The sequence below is a fragment of the Herpailurus yagouaroundi genome, unplaced genomic scaffold (assembly GCF_014898765.1).
Source record: "Herpailurus yagouaroundi ecotype Mexico unplaced genomic scaffold, PumYag 186, whole genome shotgun sequence".
Classification (NCBI taxonomy): Eukaryota; Metazoa; Chordata; class Mammalia; order Carnivora; family Felidae; genus Herpailurus; species Herpailurus yagouaroundi.
The window spans coordinates 28,319,848-28,338,120 of NW_024412417.1; the positions used below are offsets into that span (position 1 = coordinate 28,319,848).

At 41.2% G+C, this 18,273-nt stretch overlaps 1 long non-coding RNA gene across 5 annotated transcripts in view; it reads left to right on the top strand.

Annotated features, from left to right (window-relative positions):
• Positions 1–18,273, top strand: part of LOC121042900 (uncharacterized) — a 254,016-nt gene that overhangs the window by 13,504 nt on the left and 222,239 nt on the right. The window lies entirely within an intron of this gene.

Sequence of the window (18,273 nt, forward strand, 5' to 3'; positions counted from 1 at the left end):
AAAAGGCCCTTGTTCATTGGTTGTTCATATGTCAGATACATTTTGGGCACCTACTATGTGCCAGGAACTGTTTTGGGGAGGAGGACTGTTTTTGACTGGGTTCCCTGGCAATAGACTGAGAATTGTGAATTTTGTGCAGATGGTTTACTGGGGAATATTTTGGGGAGAAACACCTGACCAAAAGTGAGGATAGCAGGACGGGGCTAGGAGAAAAGCAGGTGCTCCATGGGGTTGCAGCTGAGGCCCAGCCCAGTCTTACCGGGAGTGTTGGCGCTAACCCTTTAGAGTTGTCTCAAGTAGAAAGGAGGCCAGGCATTTGTATGCCAGTGTCACCCGGTCATTGGTAGCCCAGTGTCCCTGAGAGGGGGCTGTGGCTGCAGGGAAGGCAGGTTTTTGCAGCCTGGGGCAATGCCCATCGAAGGACTCGGCTTTGAGCCATCAGTTATCAGTATTCCCTGGAGCTAGGAGATGGGAAGAAATCTGTGCAAGAATACCACATACTGGGATATACCAGGAACAAAGATCTGTTCATGCTCTCAGGGAGCTGATAGTTTGGTTGATGAGCCTTAGCAGCAAACAGATAAGTAAAAGTGCAAATAAGTAAGTAAGAAAGGTGGTAAGTGCTGTGAAGATGCAGGGCAAGAGCACCTAGTCCAGTCCTAGGCGTCCTGAGAAGGATCCCCAGAGGAGGTGACCACAATGAAGAGACAGGGCGTGTGAAGGCAGTGGGCATGGGAGCCTTAACAGAGAAGGCGCCCTCCTGAGAACTTGGCACAGGGGGCCTTACATAGCTAGGAATGGCCAGAGGGGAAAGTGCAGTATGAATGGTGCAAGGTCCGGCAAAGGAGCTGAGCAAGGGCTTGAACCTAGACCTGAAAGAGCAGGGACACCTGGTCCAGTAGCGGGGGAGGGGGGGCGGGGTTTATCCTGATGACCCTGACAATCACAGGTCCCAGCAGGGAGTTACTGGTAGCATTTGCACTTCAGGAAGATAATTCTGGCTGCAGTTAGGGGACAGGGATCGAGACAAAAGAGCAACACAGGGGGGCCCCTAGGAGTGACGCTGTGGGCTGCTAGTTCATTAGTTTCAGTGAGAAATGATAGTGACTTAAAATGGAGGCATGTCAGGTGGGATGGAGAGAAATGGCTGGATTTGAGAGATATTAAGGAAGCAAAATCCATAAGACTTGAGTGATTGGATACGGGTCTTTAGGGAAAAAGAGGAGTCAACCTCAGATTTGTCTTTGAGCCACAGCAGGCTGGCAGTGTGAAGAATGAATCTGAGAGACTGTCAAGCTGAAACAAGGGAACCAATTAGAGCCATGATCAACAATGTAGTTTTGTACAGGGACCCATTCAGGGACCAAAAAAAAAAAAAAAAAGTTTGTGACCATATCCACTTCAATCAAATGAAAATACTGTTATAGAATTCTATTAAAATAATATGTCTAATCTTCTAACTTAAATTATCTTTGTTAGAAGAATGTCAGTAAGAAAACGGGCCATACTTCTAGGCACTTAAATATTAATATCTGAGCCAAGTTGAGACATAGCACCATGGAGGCAGCTTGTCAAGTTTTGGTTCCTATTCATGTGGTGTTTGGACCTCACAAAGAACATTCTAGAGTATGTTCCTTTTTTATCCTAGATGCAACCTTGTAGGTAGCAATTATCATACATTTTTAAAACACAGAAGCAGAAATGAAGAAAGAGGGGAAATGGCTTCACTTGGCACGTGGCAAAGTTGAGTCTAGAATGTTCATTCCACTTAGTGCAGCATTTCCTGAGGCAGCAGCCCCTATGTGCCAGGCATCACACAGATGAAATCAATGTGGCGGCTCCCTGCTTCTTTTAGCAACCCGGGCCTCTCTCACCTGGCTGTAGGATTATCTGTCTGCTTAGGAGCAGAGAGGCTGAGATAGGCAGAGAATGCCTTGTGACCAGGAAGCCCCAGCAATGTCAATTTCTCTTGAAGGGCTGGCCACCCAGGTAGCATTCTTGCTACCTTACTGCATTCAGGCCACTTCTGGGGGCTCCTGCCCTGGGCCATCCTGTCAGACCGGCTTTGGCTTTCAGTTACTTGGAGCACAGAGACTGGGCAAGACACAGGTGGTTTCTCCAGATGTGGATTCCTGTGCTTTGTAGGGTCTGAAAGTCTTCCAACCAAGTTGAACTCGGTTTCTGGGTTGTATGTTGTAGCCAGATGAACTAGATGTAGCCAAAAGAACCTCTCTTCCCAAATCAGTGATACTGTAACCTCCAGGGTTAGAGGGCTGTGCCCTTAGCTAGAGCAGGGGTGAGGAGAGGAGGCAAGGAGAGGGAAGGTAGGGGAGGGGAGGAGACGTCTCTTGTCTGAAACTGCCCCTTCAGGCTGCAGTCCCTGGCCACACAGCCTCCTTTTTGTCAGGCAATTGCAGTTATCAATGAGAAGGGAGCTCATTTCTTAATCTAGCAATTTAGAAATTAAAGATGCAATTAAATATGATTACGAATAAGCTTGAAATAGATTTTCTGAATATAAACATTCAGATGTACAGATGCACGCATTTATTCACTAGTCTCTCTACAAGCACTTTGTTGTCTTTTTCTCCCAGCTTTATTGGGCTTTAATTGATGTATAACATTATGTAAGTTTAACGTACAATGTGTTGATTTGGTACACTTATAAACTGCAAAATGATTACCACGATACTGTTAGCTAACACCTCCATCACATCACATAATTACCATTTTTGTGTGTGTGGTAAGAACATTTAATATCTGCTCTCATAGTAACTTTCAAGTATATAATATAGGATTATTAGCTATAGTCACCATGCTGTACATTAGATCTCCAGAACTTATTTATCTTATAACTGGAAGTTTGTACCCTTTGAAAAACATTTCCTCAATTTCCCCCTAGCCCCCAGCCCCTGATAATTACCACTCCACTCTCTCTTTCTATGAGCTTAGCTTTTTTAGATTCCCTATGTAGGTGATACCATTCAGTGCTTATCTTTCTCTGGCTTATTTCACTTAGCATAGTGCTCTCAAAGTTCATCCCTATTGTCACAAATAGCAGAATTTCCTTCTTTCTCATGGCTGAATAATATTCCAGTGTGTGTGTGTGTGTGTGTGCGCGCGCACGCGCGCGTGTGCGTGCATATACACATATATATCTCCATATACACGATGGACACTTAGTTGTTTCCCTGTCGTGGCTACTGTGAATAATGCCACAATGGCCATGGGAAAAGCAGTGTGTAATTTTGATTTCCATGGGTGGTTCCATGGGTTTTGGTGTTTGTCATCTTTCTTAAAGTTTTCCTCTGAAGCCTACCTCTATCCTGAATTGCCTTATCTACTTCCAGAGACCCATAGCAATGGTCTTTGAAATGACCACCAAATTGAGCAGGGAACTGCTCTTAAGTAAATAAATACTGACTATACACAGTCACAGAAGGCCTCTCATCTTAATTGCAGAAGTAATAGTAATATTATAAATAGCTACCATTTATTTATTTAACATATATTACTAACCAAACTCTGCTAAGTGCTTTACACACGCTAAATCAGTGCGTTGGGATTCAATTATATTACAGTATTAGGATTTTGTGACTTTTATGGCAATAAGTTAGTCATTGCCACACCTCTTCTTTCACTAACTTCATCTAGTTCTTTGAATGTTATCCTCTGTGAAAGACTCAAAATGCCAATTTTGCACCATTATCTATGCCCTCTGTGAAGTGGGGAAGATGCCTCTTCTTACATTTTTATACTTTTCGTATGGGTGCATCAAAATACATTGCCTTCTGGTTTGTTTCTTTCCATGCTGCTCCTGCTCCTGAGGACCATTTCTGACTCCCTAGAATCTTCCTTAAGGACGTATCTTAGGTCAAGCAATTTTCCAGTGGTTCTCAATGACACAATGACACAATGACACAATCCTATAGTTACAGGCACATTTTGGCCAAATCCCCAACTAAAAGGCTGTCTCATAAGGATGTAGAAGAGGTAAGACAGGCTGCAGATGACCTATGATTCACAGGATGGCCCAATGACACCTCTCTCACTCTGCCCTTGAAGCATATGCAACACTATAATTGGAATAAGTTTGAGTGCAAATTTGTTTAATTTAAAATCAGGTTGCTATGAATTTTATTACATAAACATACAATGCCAAAAAATGTCTTACTTGTATGTTTAGAGTCCTATGGAGACCTCCAGAAAAAAAAAAAAAAAAAACTACTGGAAATAATAAGTGAGTTCATCAAGGTCACAGGATACAAGATCGATTTATAAAAATCAATTGCAATTTTATATACTGACAATGAGCAATCTGAAAATGAGATTTAGAAAACAGTTTCACTCAGTCACACCAAGAAGAATAAAATACTTAGGAATAAATTTAACAAAAGGAGTGTAAGACTTGTATGCTGAAAACTATAAAATGTTGGTGACAAAAATTAAAGAAGGTGTAAACGAATGGAGAAACATTCCATGTTTGGGAATTGGAAGATGTTAATTCTCCTTCCCTGCTATCACAATCCTTAGGGATTTTGCTACCCCCTATGCTGCCCCTCTCCTGGACCATCCTGTGAGCCAGAAGCTGGGCCAGAGCTAGTTTCTCCAGATACAGATCTTGGCGCTTTGTAGAGGTTGAGAAGTTTCCATTTGAAACTGGTTTCTCAATCATCCATTGTAGCCAAACGAGCTAACTGTAGGTAAATGAGACCCCTACACATTCTGAGTGAGCAGATACTGTCACCATCAATGGTCCCAAGGGCTCAAAAAACATCATTAACCAAATGAAAGAACAAGCTACAGACTGGCTTGCAAAAAATTTGGCAAATCATGTATTTCATAAAAGACTTATGTCTGGAATATATAAAAACACTCTTTTACCTTAATAATAAGATGGACAATGCATTTAATACATAGGCACAATATTTGAATCGACTTTTCACTAGAAAAGATGTGTGAAGTGTTCACAAATACCTGAAAGGATGTTCAACATCATTAGACGTTAAGGAAATGCAAATGAAAACCACAACGACTTCAGTGCACTGGAATGGCTATAATAAAAAAGAGACAAAAATAAGTGTTGGAGAGGGTGTGGAGAAAGTGGAACTTTCACACATTGCTGATGGGAGGTAAAATGGTGCAACCACGTTGGAAGACAAGTTCTCAGTCTCTTAAAAAGCTACCATATGAGGGATGCCTGTGTGGCTCAGTTGGTTGAGCGTCTAACTCTTGATTTTGGCTCAGGTCATGATCCCAGGGGTGTGGGATTGAGCCCTGTGTCTGAGGGTGGAGCCTGCTTAAGATATTCTCTCTCTCTCTCTCTCTCTCTCTCTCCCTCCCCTCCCTGCCCGCCCCGCCCCTCTCCCCTGCTCATGTGCATGCACTTTCTCTCTCTAAAATAAATTTTTTTTAATTTTTAAAAAGCTACTATATGATTCAGCAATTTCAGACTTACGTAATCTACCCAAGAAAAATGAAAATATAATACACAAAACTTATAAGTGAATGTTCACAGTGTTATTATAACACAGAAACCTCAGACTAGATCCATATGTCCATCAACATGAAAATGCTTAAACAAAATGTGGTATAATCACACATTGGAATACTCTTCAGTAATAAAAAGAACGAACCTCCTTATATACACTACAACATGGAGGAGACCGCTATGCTGAGAGAATCCAGAAACTAGATTACATATTGTGTAATTCTCTCTATATGAAGCCCAGGAGGCAATTTATAGAGACTAAAGCAGATCAGCAGTTGCTAGCCTGGTCTGGGAATTGACTGTAAATAGGTACAGGAGTGGGGAGGAGGGAGTCTGTGGGGCCCAAGGGCGATGACAATGCTGTAAAACCGGTTTGTAGTGACATTTGCACATCTGTATACTTTTACTAAAAACCATTGACCTGTGCTCTTATAATGAGTGAATTCCAAGGATATTATACCTCAGTATAGCTGTTAAATAAAAATTTCCAGCACAGAATGAAGAGTGGGAGGTACAGATGAAACAAGTTTAGCAATATATTGATATTTCTTGAGACTAGATAATAGGTAATGAAGGTTCATTATATATTTTTCCTTTTTGCCCTTTGCGTCTATTGAAAATATGCATAACAAAAAATTAAAAAGAAACGATAAACAAGGGAAATGTCACACTTTATTTCTTTAAGTGAAATGAAGTCGGACTCAATCTTTATATCACAAGGCTGAAGGATAATTAAATCTCCATCATCGCAGAGGCCCCTTGCTAGGATCACTCAACATTCTGGGGAGGCTCAGGTGGTGCGCAAAATCTTCAGGCCATCAGGGTCATGGTGACATGACCGCTATCTTGTATGAATGGTTCCTAGAAAGAAGTCAGCAAAGCTGCATTTATGCCAAGGATGGAGTTGGAATCTCTGTAGTCTGTCGTACCCATGCTTAGGGCCAGCCTGCTTAGATCCCTTCTGGTTCAGGATCCTGAGCTGTCATCCCCCTCTGAGTCTTGATCCATTTGTGCCCCAGGAGAGGTATGACTTTTTGACAGTGGAGTAAACCATAGACCTGCATCCTCTTTACAGCTGTGACAGTAACTTCTCCAGGCTCATTCCAGCTCTCTAATCTGAACGTCCTCTCAATTTTGGCTTTCACAATGGCCAGGAAAAAAGTTTATCTTGGGGCCCCTGGGTGGCTCAGTCAGTTGAGCGTCCAACTCTTGATTTCGGCTCAGGTCATGATCCCAGGGTCATGGGATCAAGCCCTGCATCATGCTCTGTGCTGAGTGTGGAGCCTGCTCGAGATTCTCTCTCTCTCTTTGCCCCTGCCCTGCTCAGGTGCTGCTACTTTAGGTTGTGCTCATGCATCTGAAGTATGGATTGAAAAAATATTCTTTGACTTTAGTACGTGTGTGACGTGTGTGCATGCATGCACCTGTGGATATGTGTGTAAAATACAAAGAATATAATACACAAGTACCTTATCTTTTCAAATTCAGCTTCAATGTGTAAGAATCAGTACATTCACTCATTTAATCATTCTTAAAACAAATATTTACTGAGCCCCTTCAAGCAATGGCAGGCTGTGTTTGCAGCACTGGAAGTACAGCACTGAATAAAGGCAACAAACGTTCTGCTTTTATGCAGCTTAGACTCTAGGGCCTATGTTTTCAGACTGCAAGGTGCCTAAGAATCACATGGCGATAGTGTTAAAATGTAGTTACTGATTCCATAAGGTCTGGATGTTGCTCGAGATCTGCATTTTTAAATTTTTTTCTAATGTTTATTTATTTTTGAGAGAGAGACAAAGCGTGAGTGGAGAGGGACAGAGAGAGAGGGAGACACAGAGTCTGAAGAAGGCGCCATCCAGGCTTTGAGCTGTCAGCACAGAGCCCGACACAGGGCTCAAACTCACGAACATGAGATCATGACCTGAGCTGAAGGCAGAGGAGCCACCCAGGCACCCCAAGACCTGCATTTTTAACAAACTCCCATGCAATGGCAATGCTGCTGGTGTACAAAACACGCTTTGATTTGCAAGGTTCTGGGGTGGGATGCAGGAAAATTTTGGAGAACACAGAAGTTATCATTCATGAGTTTCCATACTGAAATATTTGCAACAGCCTCCTTGTCTGTGCTGAGGGAGGGTCATTGACATGCTCTGCCCTGAGGGACCCCACACAGGTCACTTGGCCCCCAAGTAAATTATTTCTCTCTTTTGTCATGGAGACCACCCTGGCCAAATGGCCTACACAGACCACACCCTAAGCCTGAGGTCTGTTCCCATCCAGAGGCTTCTCTGATTAATTCACAGGTCAGGACTTGAGTGTCAGCCTTCCCTTAGGGATCTGATCTTGTTTTGCACTTCAAAAGCCCATCTGGCAGGTATCAAAGGTGTGTATGTCTTTGGAGCCCAACTTGAGCTTTTGCTGGCCTTGTGTTTTAACTCTTCCTCCTCCCCATTTCTCTTCTATAATGTTAATGATAAGAATGAAAAAAAAGGAAAAAAGCACCCTTGTTTTTATTTTTTATATGCGTTCTTTCCCCTGGAAAGCAATCTCTTTGTGTTTGTGTGATTGTTGCACAAAGTGGGTTAATTCTTTGTAGACCCTGTGGCTATGGCTCAAAATAGCTGACGTCTAAACAGCCAGGTTGCTCAGGCATTTACCGTGGCACAGCCCGGGAGCTTGTATGGTGGTGCAAGCTTACTGGGATTCTGCCTCTAGGAAACTATTCTAATGAAATCACTGGGAAGGCAGACAAAAATACCTGCAAAATGAAGTTCTTTACGACATCCTGTTATTTAAGTAAATACTTAGAGGGAAGAAAACCTAAATGTCTATATTAGTTTCCTATTGCTGCTGCAACAAACTGTTTCAGATTTAGTGACTTTGACACGCATATCCATTCTTAAAGTTCTGGAGGTCAGAAGTGTGCAATCACTTTTGCTGAGCTAAAGTCAAGGTGTGTGGGGGGTGACCCAACTGGGTGGAGGCTGGAGGCGTGGGCAGTGAAAGAATTCACTCACGGCAGAATAAAGGAGATAGAACTTTAGTGAACACATTCCAAGGAAGCAGAGGGCAGGACACTGAAGGAGAAAGTGTCTGCCATGAGGAGGTGCGTGGAGGCTGTAGTAAAGTAGGGAGGTGAGGAGGTATGGGAACATACGGAATTTCCCTTTTTTAGTACCTGTGACTAGGTGTCAGTAACTCATTGGTCAGCTAGGGCTTATGGGTATTGTGAGGTAGGTGGTCTAACGAGCCTGTTTGTATTCAGCTAGCAGGTAGGAGGTCACTAGGGGCCCTTCTACCTTACGCAGGTTTCCATTGCTCAAGTTGGTTGCTTCAAAGGGGCTCCAGCGGCGTCAGGATTGATTTGTGGTGAGGTTCTCTGAGGGGATGTTGTTTCCTTGTCTTCTTTCCACTCTGTTGGCCACCCATGTTCCTTGGCTTGTGGCCCCCTTCCTCCATCTTCAAAGCTCATCATTTTAATCTGATTCATCATTATATTGCCTTCTCCTCTAATTTTGACTCTTCCTGCATCCTTTGTATGAGGACCATTACGATTACATCAGGTCCGTGAAAATAATCCAAGGTAATATTTTTTAAGCTTAGTCTCTTAAATTTAAGATCCTTCATTTGTCTACATCTGCAAATCCCTTTCACCTTATAAGGTAACATTCTCAGTTTCCAGGGATTACGATGTAGACATGTTTGGGGGACCATTATTCAGCTTACTATAGTAGCAAACCATAGGAAGCAGTTAATAGTGTTAACATTTATTCAGTGGCATATTTTACAGCTGTTAAATCTCTTGAATAGCATTTAATGAAAACAGAATGTGATTGTAATGCATTCGACATTTGCTCACCAAATCTAACACTTCTTGTGTTCCAGGCTCTGTTTTGAGCACTTGGGATACAGTCAAGAGTAAAGGCCCAGCTCTCTTGCATCTTATGTCCTGGTCAAGGAGACAGAGGATAAACAAATAAATTAAAACAGTGTAATTTCAACTAGTGATAAGAGCTGTGAAGCAAATTGGGTGGGGGGAGAAGAGGGGTGACCCTGCACAGGGAATCAAGACTCCCTGAAGAAGTTACATGTTCACTAAGACCTGATGAAGAGAAGGAGCCAGTCATCTGCCAACTACTGGGTAGAACCTTCTAGGCAGAAGGGAAAGCAAGGCTAATGACCTCTCTTGAGTCAGGCAGATGTTTGGTGCACACTAAGGACTAAGGCCAGTGTGTCTGGACATAGTGTCAAGGAGAGAGAGGTAGAGCAAGTAGGCATGAGGAAGGATGTTGTAGGCCAGCGGCTGGCAGGTACTGCTGGTTGCTCACCCTAACACCCCATCTCTCCTCTTTCTCACAGAGGAAATCGTTCAATGTCAAGCATCAACGTATATCATGAAAATGCTGGTTTTCCTGGTGTCTCTTATACCTGAAGTAGGGACGGGGAGGGGGGCAGTGTGGTATGTCCATGGCAATGAAGATGTCCAGTGAAATCAGTGTGCAGATGGAGGACTTTGACCTCTACCCTTTTAGTTCTTTCTTTCTGGAACATGGACAATATCCTAAAAATGTAGCAGTGCCTCGCCACCATGAGATCGAGAGCCTTGGGCTGACAATTTTGGAGCTGGCAGTTGAAAGGCACCTGGGAGCTTGAGGGCGCCCTGCGGGTCTTACTCGCATTCTTGAAAACCTGCCTCCGGATTCCTGTTTGGCTGGGCTACATGAACCAGAGTTTTTTGGCATGAAGTGGGATCCAATCCTTAAATGATAAATACAGTAGATATATTACATATTTCTAATATGTAAGTAAATATATTTCATTTTATGTGTAACTGGAAACCATTGGAAAGTTTTAAGTAGGAGAGCAATATGATCTGATTTATATTTGTAACAAATGATCTTAACTGCTATATGGAGACTAGACTGTAGGTCCTACTGAGGACATAAAGTAAATTATCATTGCAGTAATTCAGGAGAGAGATGATGATGCTGGCTTAAGACTAGGGTTATAGCAGTGAAGGTGGGGAGACAGTTTGTATTTTATTTTAAGTTAAAAAAAGCGGGGGGACAGTAAGCTATACTTACTATATATACGTAAGATAATAGTAGCCAACATTTGTTGAGTATCCATTATGGCCAGACAAGGCTTTAAGCATTCACATATACTAACTCACTGATTGAATTGTTATACTAGTTGTGTGAGGCAGGCATTACTTTTATCTGAATTTTGGTAGGAAAACTAAGAAGCAAAAAGGTTAAGTCACTTTCTAGAAGTTTTATGTCTGAGCAGTAACATTTCATACAATTTTTCTTTTTTATACTTTTCTTATTTTCCAGTATTTTCTATAGTGAACATGTGCTATTTTTATATACAGGAGAATAATTAATATGGAAAAGGTACTGTGGTATAGAATCGTGGTGTTTGGCCATATGTTTTATATTATGTCAGCTGTGTTTAGGTAAAGAGAGAAAGGGTCGTAGTGTAGTTAGCATGGCCAAAAGCACATAAACTGAGCTGTGGAAATGAAGTCATGGAGCAGGTCAAGTTTCTAGGTCTCCAGGGCATAAAGATGGCTTCTTCATCCTAGTCCAGTGATCTGTCCAGACCTTGCTGATGTCTTCTAAGAATAGTAACCAAACTTTTCAGCTTTTCCACACTCTGGCATTGTAGAGAACAGCTTTTCAGCACACAGTCTACCTATTCAGATATACTCCTCATAATCTGGATTCTATATGCCAAGCTGGCTTTCTTTGAAGAATTTCTCTTGTCTGACGTGACATCATTGAGTTTATTTATGTTGGAGAACCCTGAGGGAAATACTACACCTGTGTTATATATGTGTATGTGTGGATATAAATTGCAGAACAACAAATCATTAGGAGGTAAATTCACTTATCAAATTCCTAGGAGCTGTTCAAAATAAGCCACATAAGTTACTTCTATGTATCCTTTGCCCAGAGCCAGCAAATGAGAAGAGGGTGTCAGAATATAATTTAGGGGTGGGGGAACCCCAAAACAACCTTTTTAGACTCCAAATCCTAAAATTGTCAGAAAAAAATTTTTAACCTCTCTGTGGGTAGTGAACATTTATTTCATTTCTTAGAATAACCCGATCTCTGTATCCTCAGACTCCTCCACATGTCTACTGTTTGCTCAATTCTTAGCCCTGAGCCTTGCACATCAATACCGTGAATCTATTAGAAGAAAAAAAAAGTGCAGCCCTAAATGTATCAAAAAACAGCAAACAAGAGAGAGTAAAATAATGGACTCAAAAATCAGAGAATAAACAAAATGCTAATAGTGTGCATTAGTATGCACATATCTTTTTCTTAAGGATTTGAGAACATTGGAGTATGTGCTCCTGTTTTTACATAGACAATTTGAAGGACATAAAATCCACGATATATGGAAAAGCTTATGTTAAAAACTGAGGACAAAAGTCTAAATAAACCATACTTTATCTTTAAAAACAGCTCTTTGTTTCATTACATTTTCTGCCATTTCTAAGATTTGACCAACTCCTAAGTGAAGGTAGCCTTCGGATTGTGTAGTCAAAATATATGGAGTGTCACTGGAGAAGAAAGTGATGAAGAAATAGTGTTCATTATACAACCAAGGAGCATGATAAAGATTAGAATAGAGAGGCTTTAGGAGGAGAATTGTTTTGTTTTGTTACTTTAAAATACGTACCTGAGTTTAGTTGAAGCTACATGACAATACTAGGGTTTGGGTAAAATAAAGAGAACATGTTTCAGTTGAGCAAGGCGCTCCTTCCTAAATCGACTAATTCTGATAAATCACCAAGACATGGGACTGCCAAATTCTAGACAATGAATTTATACAAAAGGAAACAAAGCCCTATAGATGTTTTTTATTGTAGATGTTCTCACTATGTCAGTACCAAGCTATAAAACAGGCAAAGAACTGAGCATAATCACAGCCTCTCTCAACAGAGTGAGAATTGGTTTGAGAAAAGCCCTATTGCAGCTCATTGCACTGGGGGAGTTCTCTCAGCAGTACCATGAATCAGGTTCAAGGGCAGGAGCTATATCTATGCGGTGCAAAGCTGTGGGTCTGATTCATTGCCATTAAGTTGGGTCCTCTTATGTGGGAAATGGAAGAATGACCCTAAGTCCTGAGACCAGTGCTTTGGGATTTGGTCTTAGCTCTCACATGATGCACAGTTGCCTTGCGGAAGCCATCAGGTTCTCTGAGCCAGTTTTTGCGTTCATAAAATATAGTGCTGTGACTATGAACTGTAGGGACTGTCCCAACTTGAGCATTCTGATTCTTTCTCTTTAGAACCTTAACTTGTTTTCTTCACTACAACCACAGGGTGGTATTGTAAAGTTTAATTGCCAACAAATGAAAAGGGAAAATCCAAATGTCAGAAAAGAGGTTTAAAGCCTGGTGATGCCTGGTGTGATGGATTATATTACCGTTTGTCAAATATTTCACTTTCCCTCCTTGAAGAACCCCTTCTTTTGTGAGGTTTAAATGTAGATGCCCTGTTGAAGTCAGGAGTGGCCATGTGAACATGCTTTATTTAATGGAATACAGATGGAATGAACATATGTCACTTCTAAGATGAGCATTTTAGATTCATCATGTCTCTTTTCCCCATAGATATACTGGGGATAGAGGATGTTTTCTTAGCCCGAGTCTGGAGTGACCAATATTTGGAGTAGTTAATGGTCATGCATTGTGAGCAAGAAATAAACCTTTGCTTTAAGCCACTGCAATTTTGGGGGATCACTTGTTATCATGCCAAAACAAGATTTTAGGAATGGACAACTATGAAAAACCATTCTGATTTCTTGAGTATGATTCCAACAGAAAATCAGAGTTCTAAATATTTTTTTAAGAACAGTCTCTCTTTTCTCTGATCTTCCTTTAAGTACTATCATATATATATGATATATGTATGTGTCATATGTACATGCGCTATACACTTACGGTATGTATGTCATATATACGTGTGTGTGTGTGTGTGTGTGTATATATATATATATATATACACACACACACACACACGTATATATACACACACACACACATATATAACTTAGATATATAAATTCTCTGCTAATGTCTTATGTCAGGTACCCCAGTGCAGGCTCTAAGCTATGGAAGACTTGAGAAATTTAGTTTCCGTTTAGTTTATGATGCCCTTAATTTTCTTCCATGAACAAGGATTGCCTCTGTGCCCTTTGTCTATTTACACAACAAATAGTTTTTGATCACCTACTAAGTAACCAGTAATTTCTGGAGATGGAAGAGTGAGCAGATAAGCCTGGTCCCTTAAATCGGTTGTATTATATCTTCTACTAGCCTCAAGGAGACAGGTACAAGACACTGTGATAAATGCTATGCTGGTAACGGATACAATGTTATAGGAGCACCTACAGTAATCATTTTAAATCAGGGCTTTGGCACTGAGGAAGGCTTTCTAGAGGAAGTGATGTCTAATCCAAGACCTGAAGAATAAATAGTAATAAGTCAGGAAAAGTGTGTGTGTGTGTGTGTGTGTGTGTGTGTGTGTGTGTGTGTGTGTAAAGGTAGGTTGGGGAATTATGTGTGGTAGCAGTATACTGATAAAGAATATTCCAAGAAAGGAAACCACACATGTGAATGACCAGTGATGAATCCAGACCACAGGTGTTAAGGAGGGGCATTGTCTGGAAAGGAAGGAGAAGCTTGATCATATAGGAACTTCTAGCTCATATTCAGGCCCTGGATTTTATCTCAAGAATCAATGGGAGCCACTGAGGAGTTTCAAGGAAGTTGTTTCCTCTGCTTCTAATGCCCTCCCCACCCAACCCCCACCACTTCTCATCTAATCCACTCAACACCCTCTTTCTCTTTAGAGTCAGATTGAACTCTGTGGAGTCTTCCCAGGGAGATATAGCTACTACTTCTCCAACTTTATATATTTATATAAATATTTATATTTTATTTATAATATAAATATATATAAATATATATTATATATATATATATTTTTTTTCCCTGAACACATTTATTTTATGTCTATTCACTTTCATCCCTTTCCTAAACTTAAGATCTAAAAATCTTGGGGGCAGGGCCTGGTCTTTTCATCTCACTGACTTCCAAAATTCTTGGCTCTTAGCAGTTGCTCTGTAAATGTGGCAAGAAGAATCAGCAGAAGGAAAGGAGCCTTGGGAGGATCCAATCTAGAAGGAAGTGTAGCCACTGATGCCTCCTGATGGTCTGGGCCTTTACAACTGAGAACATTTGTTTTTGAGGAATCTCAGAATGATCTCATCCAGAGATGACACTTTGCCCAGAAACTTAGGCACGAGATCTTGCCACCACCCTTCCCTCTGAGTAACTCAGGCCAGCTAGGGCTTCACCTGTCTTTTCTAATTTTCTGAACCAATTGCCACCATTGGGAGTACCTGTCTAGGCTCCCACTTCAACCTAGACTGGCTCAGGTGGATAGGCAGCACCATGGCTTTGGAAGTAAACGGACCTGAAGTCATACCTTAGCTCTGCCATTAACTGACTTTGCATGGTGGGTGGAATTCTAAGGTGACCAGCTAGCTGTCTCTTTCACCCTGTTCAATCTTCCTGCCTCCCCCACCCCAAGTATGGGTGGCACCTGTGAATATGATAGGCTACACTCCTGTGGTTAGGTTACTAACCAGTTGACTTTGAGTTAACCAAATGGGAGATTATCCTGGAGGGGACTGACTGGCCTGGGAGCAAATAACCAACTTATAAATTAACTAATGGAGTCATATGGCAAGGGAATATATGACCTCTACTGGCTGACATGAATTCTGCCAATAACCAGTGAGCTTGGATGAGGACTGCAAACCTCAGGTAAGAATCGCAACCCTAGCCAACACCTTGATTTTAGCTTGGGGAAAGCTGAGCAGAGGACCCAGCTAACGTCATACCTGGACTCCTGATCCCTAAGAGCTATGAGATGATACAATTGTGTTGCTTTAAGCTGCCAAGATTGTGGTAATTTTTTATGCAGCAAGGACATGTCAATGGAATGCTAACATGCTGTGTGATTGTCTGACTTCAGACAGTTACCTACCTTCTCTGAACCTCATTTTCATCATCCGTGAACTGAGCGTGATAATCTTCTCTGAACCTCATTTTCATCATCTGTGAACTGAGCGTGATAATCTTATCACCTCATGAACTGTTGTTGAAATCAATTGAGGTAATATACCCAGAGTACCTAATAACCTCAACATGGATTTATTACCCCCTCTGTGCAAATGTCTTTTTTGGAACATTCTGTCCTGGTTGCCCCTTCAAGAGTGGCCCAGGGATTCAAGCTTTAGTAGATGTCGCTTGCCAGGCAGCCCATCCTCAGGCCAGCGTTCTGATGAAAATTCCTATTGTAATGCATAACCATGAGGAGTCCAGAATGAAATTGCTTTGGGAGCCTTTGTGTGATTAACATTTTAGCTGTTTATGGAGTCTTGGCCCTATCATTTCCTGTTTTAAAAAATTAATGTGCTGGTTTATTATTAAAAACCAAGGGGGGGGGTGGAGTTCAGTTGGTGCACAGAGAAGTAGTTCTAGATGATCCAAATAAAAGTGTCTGAGTAGGGAGAATATTTGGAAGACCCCTTTTTTTATTCAGATGGTCTTTTAATCCCAGCAATTATTTCTTTTGATGCCACTCCCCCTCTACCCCAGCTCTTTGGCTTCTGTCATCCCGCCCTTACATCTGAGTGCGATAAAAGGCATTTGAGTCAAGAGCATCATGACTTTTTAATAATGCCAATGGTGTTGTGTATATAGTATTGTGCAACCCATTGCATCCGAGGGTATTCGAGTCAGAAGGGACTTTGCAGGCCACATAGCTTGCCTCTTTCATTTTATAGGTAAGAAAAAATGAGGTTTGGAGGTTTAATTGCCCAAGGAGAACAGCTAAGTAGTGACTCAGTTTTCTCTGAAGATCTCCTGACATGCTTTCCTCAAGTAATCTGAATCGATTACTTTTGTATGTTTCAAAGTTTAAAGCCTGACGTGGTGATCTAAGGACCACATCTCACTTCTTTTGGATATGATTCAGTGCAGACATCATCGTGGACCCCAATGATCTGTAAGACCACCACCATCTGAGCTCCCACAGGAAATAGAAGGCTTTCTTATAGCTAGATAGAAAGACCCAGTTCAATAAGAAGGGAAGATTTAGGTTGGATTTAAGGAACAGAAATAATTCAGTTGCCAGTACTAACTCTCAGGTGGGACTGAGAAATGTTCTTTGGGGATCATCAATGGGACTGGAGATTTATGTATCCATCAGAGGGATTTAGTCATTAGCTACCTGGCTGTACTCTTTGTCCTCTATTATCCCAATGTATTTCTGATGATGTATTTATTTATTAGAACAGGCTGGGCTTCCTTTTTCCAAGAGGAAGAAAGAAACTCTGTTCTAGAGCCCAATCAACCTGAGATTGTAGTAAAGATTGATGAAGCATTTACTGTGTTTGCAGGAATATTGGCATAGTAGACCTGAGACCTCCATCCTTAGGAAGTCTTCTTTGCAACAGTGGCCTTGGCTGGCATCTGGGAACTTGAATGGCGAATAGTTCCTTACACTGATCCGAAGTGGCCCCTAACTGATAAGAGTGACTCACTGTGCTTAAACTGTTTGTACAAATGGTATCATTCATGCTGAATCCCTGCTGTCCTTCTGGAATTCTGGAACATTGGTATGTGCCAGGCAATGGGTGCTTATGTGCCCATTCCCAATAAAAACTTAGGTCATGGTTTCCAATGAGCTTCTACGGGAGGCAATATTTCACATGTGCTGCAGCAACCCATTGCTGAGGGAATTAAGTGTGTCCTGTGTGGCTGCCACAGGATATGTCCCTTGGAAGCTTGCATTTGGTTTCCTTTGGATTTTGTTCTACGTGCCTTTACCTTTGTTGATTTTGCTTTACATCCTTTTCACTACAGTAAATCTTGGCTGTGAGTACAACTGTATACCAAGTCCTGTAATTCCTCCTAGCAAGTCACTGAGCCTGGGGCTGGTCTTGACACTTCTTCACTTCCTTAGGGAGAATATATTTATTTTACTTTATTTTATTTCATTTCATTTTTTTGGAGGCTTCCCTAACACCACTTAAGCAGCAGGCTCTATCTTTAAGGAGCTCAAGTTCAAGAATCAATATGAAGAAAGACAGTCCACTCTAAAATACTCAAATGTAACATTACACCTCTTTTATACCCATTGTTTCCTTCTGATTTGTCCATCTGCCCCTCTCCAGATCACATGTGTTTTTCTTTTTAATTTCTTACTTTGTGTTTTCCTTCCTGTTTTTTTTCCCAGTGGTTCCATTTGTCTTATCTTCCATCTTGGGCTATGAATTTCACGATGCCAAAGACTCTATAAACAGATTTAGCAGAAAACAAAAATATTAGTGTATAGAGACTCTATTTTTATGCTCAGAAATTTTATTATTTTTCTTCTAATTAAAGGAAATCACTTAATATTTTTTATCCCCTAGTTTTCTAATTAATAAATGAGGGCAGTGTTACCTGTCTACCTCACAAAGTTACAGAAGGGATCAAATGAAATGATTTTTAGGTAAGTATTTCAAAAATTTGAGCCTTGTAGTTGTTGAACCTTATTATTCTTCTGGAACAATCCCAGGTGGATTACATGAGAAATGCATGCTCTTGAGATGTGGGTATTCTGTCTCTTTCTTCATAAAATGACACACAAGAGCATATAAAGATTCTCAATGAGAAAGGACCATAGCAATAGTTAGCCCTGAGTAAAAGAA